Here is an 8,752-nt window from a genome sequence, read left to right on the forward strand (position 1 = left end):
CAGGTGATCCACCCACCTCAGCCTCCCGAAATGCTGGGATTATAGGTGTGAGCCACCACACCAGGCCAGAAGACTCAATATTAAGATAGCAGTTCTCGATATTATCAAGATAGCAGCAGATCAAGATAGCCAACTTGATCTACAGATTCTACATAATAACACAATCTTAATCAAAATCCCAGGAAGTTATTTGTAAATATTGATAAACTGGCTCTAAAGTTTATGTGGAGAGGCAAAAGATCCAAAATAGCCAAATCAATATTGATGGAGAACAGTCAGAGGACTGATACCACCTGACTTCAAGGCTTATTCTAAAGCTATAGTCATGAAAACAGCATGATACTGGCAAAAGAATGAAAAACAGATCAATGGAACAGAATAGAGAGCCCAGAATATTAAAAGTAATATTTCTAATAGACCTGTATAAATGTGTCAACTGATATTTGACAAAGCAGCAGGGGCCACACAATGGAGCAGAGATAGTGTTTTCAATAAATGACGCTGGGACAACCGGACATCTACAAGCAAAAAAAAAAAAAAAAAAAAAAAATCTAGACACAGACCTTATGCCTTTCATAAAAACTCAAAATGAATCATAAACCTCAATAAAATGCAAAACTGTAAGACTCCCAGAAGATAACACAGGAGAAAATCTAAATGACCTTAGTATGGTGATGACTTTTTAGATACAATAGCAAGGGCATGATCCATGAAGGAAATAATTGATGAGCTGAACTTCATTAACATTAAAAACTTCTTCTCTGTGAAAGGTAATGGCAAGAGAATGAAAATATTTGCAAAAGTCCCATCTGATTAAAGACTTTTATCTAAAATATACAAAGAGCCGGGTGCACTGGCTCAGACCTGAAATCCCAGCACTTTGGGAGGCTGAGGTAGGCGGATCACTTGAGGTCAGGCGTTGGAGACCAGCCTGGCCAACATGGTGAAACCCTGTCTCTACTAAAAATACAAAAATTAGCCAAGCATGGTGGCGGACGCCTGTAATCCCAGCTACTCAGGAGGCTGAGGCAGGATAATCGCTTGAACCCAGGAGGCAGAGATTGCAGTGAGCTGAGATTGCACCACTGCACGCCAGCCTGGGCAACAGAGTGAGACTCTGTCTCAAAAAATAATATTAATTAATTAATTAAATATACAAATAACTCTTACAACTCAACAATAAGAAAATGAACAACCCAGTTTTCTAAATGGGTAAAAAAACTGAACATACATATCACCAAAGAAGATATTCACATGGCACATAAGCATCTACAAAGATGTTCAACATCATATGTCATTAGGGAACCGCAAATGACGCAAAACCAATACACAGCCATTAGAATGACCACAATCGCCAGGCACCGTGGCTCACACCTGTACTCAATACACACCTGTTAGAATGACCACAATCGCCAGGCACCGTGGCTCACACCTGTACTCAGTACACACCTGTTAGAATGACCACAATCGCCAGGCACCGTGGCTCACACCTGTACTCAATACACACCTGTTAGAATGACCACAATCGCCAGGCACCGTGGCTCACACCTGTACTCAATACACACCTGTTAGAATGACCACAATCGCCAGGCACCGTGGCTCACACCTGTACTCAATACACACCTGTTAGAATGACCACAATCGCCAGGCACCGTGGCTCACACCTGTACTCAATACACACCTGTTAGAATGACCACAATCGCCAGGCACCGTGGCTCACACCTGTACTCAATACACACCTGTTAGAATGACCACAATCGCCAGGCACCGTGGCTCACACCTGTACTCAATACACACCTGTTAGAATGACCACAATCGCCAGGCACTGTGGCTCACACCTGTACTCAATACACACTTGTTAGAATGACCACAATCACCAGGCACTGTGGCTCACACCTGTACTCCCAGCACTTTGGGAGGCTGAAGCAGGAGGATCACTGAAGCCCAGGAGTTTGAGACCAGCCTGGGCAACAAAGCAAGATCCCATCTCTACAAAACATTAAAAAATTATATGGGCACGGTAGCATGTGGCTGTGGTCCCAGCTACTCTGGAGGCTGAGGTGGCAGGATTGCTTGAGCCCAGGAGGTTGAGGCTGCAGTGAGCCGTGATCCAGCCTTCACTCCAGCCTGAGCAATGGAGTGAGACCCTGTCTCAAAGGAAAAAGAACAAAAGAATGATCAAAATCCACAGCGCTGAAAACTTCAAATGCTGTTCAGGATGTGGAGCAACAGGAACCCTCCTTCATTGCTGGTGGGAAGGCAACATGGTACAACCACTTTGGAAGACAATTCAGCAGTTTCTTTTTTTTTTGGAGATGGAGTCTGGCTCTGTCACCCAGGCTGGAGTGCAGTGGCGCGAACTCGGCTCACTGCAAGCTCCGCCTTCCGGGTTCACGCGATTCTCCTGCCTCACCCTCCTGAGTATCTGGAACCACAGGTGCCCGCAATTTGGCAGTTTCTTACCAAACTAAACCATACTCTTACTATGCAGTCCAGCAATCACACTCCTTGGTATTTACCCAAAGGGACAGAAAACGTTTTTGTCCACACGAAAACCTGCATATGGAGGTTTATAGCAGCTTTATTCATAATTTATAGCAGCTTTATTCATAATTGCCAAAACTTGGAAGCAACCAAGATGTCCTTCAGCAGGTGAACGAGTAAATAATCTATGGTACATTCAGACGATGGAATATTATTCAGTGCTAAAATGAAATGAACTACACAGCCATGAAAATACATACAGAAAATTTAAATGCATATACTATGTGAAAGAAGCAATCTGAAAAGTCTATTTACCTTACAACTGCAATTATATGACACTCTGGAAAAGGTAAAACTATGAAGACAGTGAAAAGATCAGTGGTTGCCAGGGGTTGGGGATGAATAAGTGAAGCACAGAGGATTTTTAGGGCATGGAAACTAGTTATTTTTCTGTATGATGCTACAATGGCAGAAACATTTATGTTATTTTATTTTTTGAGACTGAGTCTCACTCTGTCGCCCAGGATGGAGTGCAGTGGTGTGATCTCGACTCGCTGCAACCACCGCCTCCCAGGCTCAAGCAGTGCTCCTGCCTCAGCCTTCCGTGTAGCTGGGATTACAGGTGTGCACCACCACACCCGGCTAATTTTTGTATTTTTAGTAGAAATGGGTTTTCACCATGTTGGCCAGGCTGGTCTAGAACTCCTGATCTCAAGAGATCCACCCCCCTCGACCTCCCAAAGTGCTGGGATTACAGGCATGAGCCACTGCGCCTGGCCAGCCAATACATTGTTGAATAGAGAATGGAGAATATCCAACGCCAAAAATGCGCTGTCAACTCTGGACTTTGATGAGGATATGTTGACGTGGACACATCGACTGTCACACATGTGCCACCTGGTGCAGGGCGTTGGTGGTGGGGGAGGCTGGGCATAGGTATACGCGTGTGTGGCAGGGGGTATATGGGAACTTTCTGTATTTTCCACTCAGGAAAATTTTGCTGTAAACCCAAAACTGCTCTAAAAAGTAAATTTTATTATTTAAAAGATGATTTTAAAATTAATATATTTAAATTTTTAAAAGAATTAAGCACACATGGCACTAAGGGGGCGGCTAGGGAGCCAACCGTCCGTCAGCTGTGAGGAAGGGGGAGGCCCGCAGGCATGAAGCAGCTGGTGAGACTGCCCTCACCTGGCCGCCGGAATCCCAATTCCATGAGGACTTTGTCATGTGACTCAAAGTCAGAGACAGCAGAAGGTCCAAAAGTTACAACTTACCTGAAATGCACCAGGCACTATTGGCAAAGGATTCACCCCCACCATGGAAGGTATGTGAGCGCTGTGGGTGCCCTGTGTCAGCAACTGTGGAGAAGGGAAACCAGAAAGAGCAAAAGCAAAGTAGCGAGTGGGGAGCAGAACCACCCCAAACCCAAGGTCCCTCCTCCCCCGTCCACCTTCGGACACTAAGCAATGGAGGGAGCGGGAGGACAGAGTCTGTGTTTGATGGACAGCTCCTCCCGAGGCAGAGGAGAGGCCCAATACCTGGGAGAGGGTTAGGAGCTTGCTATCCCTGAAGGAGACCCACAGATTGGAGGGAAGAGAGGAGGCAGGGACCCTCGTGGGAGAGGATGCATTAAAAGTAGGGCTGTCTGGGCCAGGTGTGGTGGCTCACACCTATAATCCCAGCACTTTGGGAGGCTGAGGCAGGCAGGTCACCTGAGGTCAGGAGTTCAAGACCAGCCTGACCAACATGGTGAAACCCCGTTTCTACCAAAAATATAAAAAATTAGCTGGGTGTGGTGGTGCACACCTGTAATCCCAGCTACTTGGGAGGCTGAGGCAGGAGAATCCCTTGAAACCGGGAGGCAGAGCTTGCAGTGAGCTGAGATGGCACCACTGCACTCCAGCCTGGGCAACAGAGCGAGACTTGGTCTCAATAACAATAATAATAATAATAATAATAATAAAAGTAGGGCCGTCCAATTTAGCAAATGAAAATACAAGAAGCCCAGCTTAAATTTCAGATTAACCACAAATAATTGTTTTAGTTTAAAGATATCCCATGAACTATTTGGAACATTCTTGTATATTTTCAAGTGTTCACCATTTATCCGAGGTTCTCATTTAAGTGGACGTCTTGTGTTTTCTTGGTGAGTCAAAGCCGCTGAGGCCCTGACTACACAGGAGGAGGAGGCATCCTGGGAAAGGAGAGGGCAGCTGGGGACACCCTTCTCTAGCTGGACAGGGAGCTTCCCCTTCATGAGTGGGACAGTTAGAAGGACAAGGACACAACCATCCATTTTCGTCAGCTCATTCCCTGGCTACGAGTGGTCTGGATTCTGTCGCTTTGGCCCCTGGAATAAAATAACTGACTGACCCTTCCCCAGGGTGCCAGGTGTGAGTTTGCTTGGAAGAGAGAAGGGTGCAGACCCCCGTCCCCTGCTGGTGGCAGCAGCTGGGACAACTTCAGTGGGCTCGGGAGTGGCAAAGGGAGCTATCTGGGGCAAAGCTTAGCCAAATACACAGACTCCCTTGCCCATTCTTCCCTGCTTCAAAGGAGCCTTCCAGAAACTCCCCGTAGGCCTGAAGTAAGTGGCTTAATGACTGGGATGATGAGTAATAGGTCACTGGCATGAGACACCCCTTTACGCATTTACTGGCACCAGAAAGTGATATGATGCCCACTATTAAAGTGTGGGGCACACCCATGGAATTTGTTTCCGTTCAAATGCTCTGCATACTTTGGTGGCCAATCCCCCTCTCAAAGGATGAAGGCAGGACTGGCTGTGGCAGAAGCTTCAGATGAGGTCTCTGGTCAGAGAAGTTCCAGCTCACGTTGTCTTCATCATTGCTGTGGAGTTTCACTGCCTCAGAGCTCACGCCGAGTCACAGGTGACTTTAGACAGGCCATCTTGTTTAGGTCCATGCTTAAATTTGTCTTTATAAAACATGTGGCATTTTTACCTCATATACACACACTTTAGAATCTTAAATAGCTGGAGAGTTTTCTCCAGGTACTTCTGTCTCCTGTTGGCTTGGTAACATTACTCCTGCTATCTTTGGTTATCCCCAGTAATACAGGCGTGCACACACACACACACACACACACTCTCTCTTCCTCTTTCTTCTCCCCCCACCCACCCACAGGCAATCATAATGATACACGTTAGTTCCCAAATGCTTCTAATTTGTGTTGTTGTTGTTGTTGATGTTTTGAGACAGGGTCTCGCTCTGTCACCAGGCTGGAGTGCAATGATGTAATCTCAGCTCACTGCAACCTCTGCCTCCCAGGTTCAAGCAATTCTCCTGCCTCAGCCTCCTGAGTAGCTGGGATTACAGGCACCTGCCACTACACCCAGCTAATTTGTGTATTTTTAGTAGAGACAGGATTTCACCATGTTGCCTAGGTTGGTCTCAAACTTCTGGCCTCAAGTGATCCGCCCGCCTTGGCCTCTCAAAGTGCTGGGATTACAGGCGTGAGCCACCACACCCAGCCTCTAATTTGTGTATCCTATATTTTACAGATTTGTTAAACTAGTCAAATTTTACAATTTTTTTACTTCCAAAAATAACAGTAATCAGCATTATATGTACATGTCCGTGTCCTCATATGTAGTAATTAAGATTACATGAGCTACTGTATTAGGTATCACCCATTTGAGGAGATACAAAGCAAGAGGAGAAAACCTATTTAAGAATTGGGTTTATATAACAGCGGTGTTATTGTCATTTTTGTAAACTGCTCTCCATTCATGCCTAACTATAGTGCAGCTTCAGAACAATGATATCATTAAATTTACATTTTGTGTGACTTCAATACCAAATGCCATTTTCTTAACTTTCAGAGCCCACTGAAAGTTTTGGGGCTCACGTGGCCCACCATTGTCCCAGTCACTCAGCAAACACATCAGTGCCCTCATGTGGAGGGCTCCACGCTATCTTCTGTGATGACAGAGGTGAATACTACCGGCTGCTTGTCCTAGAGCACATACAATGTAAAAAACTTGTAAATAAAATAAGCACATTATAGTACAGCATGTTAAGTGTTACAACAGAAACACAAGTAAAGAGACCAGAAAATCAGCACCTCTGTAGGGAATCTGATGAAGTCATGGAGAGGTGCCATCTGAACTAGGCTTTGAGGAATGAATAGGAGTTTTCCAGGTGAAGGGACCGGGGGAGGAATCAGGATAGGCAGACACTCCAAATGAAAGCAGGTGTGCCTGGGGTTAGCGAGCTGCTTCCTGTGCAAGCAGCATAGGATATGGAAGATGGGGCCGTGACCTGGAGCTAAGGTAGTTGGCTGAGGCCATATCATGAAGACCTTTGCATACCAAGGTGGGGATTTCATCCTGGAGGTAGGAACAGGAGTAGCTTTGATTTGGGAGAGTAAAGCTCTGCAGATGGTGTAAAAGGTAGCTTGGAGTTAAAAAAAATTTTTTTAAGTTCCATTTTAAGAAAAAAGAAGATAAAAGAACATTTCATGAACTTTTTTCCATCCTAATAAATATATGTTTCAACAACGCTTCTGTAGCTTGTGTAAAATAACACTACAGTGTTTAAGCAAACTGTTACATGGGGAGATTTGAGGTTATTTGTGTTTCGTTTTGCCTTTTTCATCTATTAGTTGTTGTAAACAGTTAGGCACAGATTCTTAATTACTTCCTTAAGATAAATCAGTAATGAAACTGCTGAGTTAAAGATATGTACATTTTTCGGGCTTTAAATAAATCAGTTAAATTGTCCTCCGGAAAGGTTGTACCAATTTCTGCCCTACTAGGAGTGTTTAAGAATGCCCGTTTGCCCAGCACCAAGTATAGATCAGTACAGACATACAATAAGCAATATCTCACTGTATTAATGGACCTGTTTTTGCTACTGAAGTCACACGTTCTTTTTCATGGGGGGGTGGTGGCGGGAGAAGAGGACATTTGTATTTCTTCTTTTGTGAATTACCTGTTGCCATTTACCCATTTTTCTACTGGTGTGTTTGCCTTTTTTTTTTTTCTTACCCTGTAAGAATTCTCTATACATTAAGAGCATCCTGTTGTTGCTATGTGTGGTGTAAATAAGTTCTTTCAACTTATTATTGCTGTACATGTCTAACTTCAATCTCTGGGAGCAGAGACAGATTTGAATCCTCCACGGCACATAGCTCAGTCTCTCTTCTGTAGCAGGTGCTCAACACATATGCCAAGATGAGCGAATTATTTTTGTCCAGGCTACTTTATGAAACTCATTCCGCCCCACTCCAGAAATGGAAGGGATCCGTCAAACGTTCAGACTCCCCGTGCTCACAGCAACAGCAACATCAACATTGTCTCCTTGTTTCCTCCATTCATCTAACAAATGTTTACTGAGCCCCTGGTATGTGCCAGGTACTGTTGTTGGCACTAGGGAAAGCGTAATGGGCAAAATCTTTCATTCTAGTTGGGGGACTCAGATAATAAAGAAAACAAATAAGATACGTATGATGTTCAATTGTGATGAGCGCTATGAAGCACATCAAAGTACAGAAGCGGAGACTGAATTTGTAGGCAACACAGTCATCGTAGACCTCGCTGAGAAGGGGCGTGAAGGTGGAGGTAGAGGGTTTAGACGAGTGGATATGTAGAGGAGAAGGCTTCTGAGCAGACGAAGCAATGCACAGAAAGGTCCTAAGGCAAGAGCAGGCCCAGTGCATTCAAGGGACAAGAAAGACATCCGTGTGGCTGCAGTGCAGTGAGCAAATTAAGGAGGCAGGGGAGGGGCGCAGGTCATGCATGGCTTTGCAGCTGTTGTCAGAACTCTGCTTTTCTTCTGAGTGAAATGGGAGGATTGGAGCAAAGAAGTGGTGTGGTCTGCCTTATGTTGTGAAAAGACAGCCCTGGCTGACACTGGGACTAGACTGGGGTGGGGGCTGAGCTGGAAACAGGGAGACCTGTAGTAGTGCAGGTGAGAGATGATGACGTCGTGGACCATCTCGGTGGTAGCACTGGAGATGCTGAGGAGGGGCCACATTCTGGGCATAGTTAGATGGCAGTAGAGCCAGCAGAATTTCCCAGTGCAAAATGTGAGGGGGAATAAAGAACGGTGCCGAGGATTTCGGCTTGAGCAACTGGAGGATGCAATTGACGTTAACTGAGATAGGGAAGATGCAAGTGGGGCAGGTCCAGAAGAAAAGGTCAGAACTTCAATTTTAGAAATGTGGAGGCTGGGAGCGGTGCTCATGCCTGGAGTCCCAGCACTTTGGGAGGCTGAGGCGGGTGGATCACTTGAGGTCAGGAGTT

This window comes from Pongo abelii, chromosome 2 (genome assembly GCF_028885655.2).
Source record: "Pongo abelii isolate AG06213 chromosome 2, NHGRI_mPonAbe1-v2.0_pri, whole genome shotgun sequence".
NCBI classification, from domain to species: domain Eukaryota; kingdom Metazoa; phylum Chordata; class Mammalia; order Primates; family Hominidae; genus Pongo; species Pongo abelii.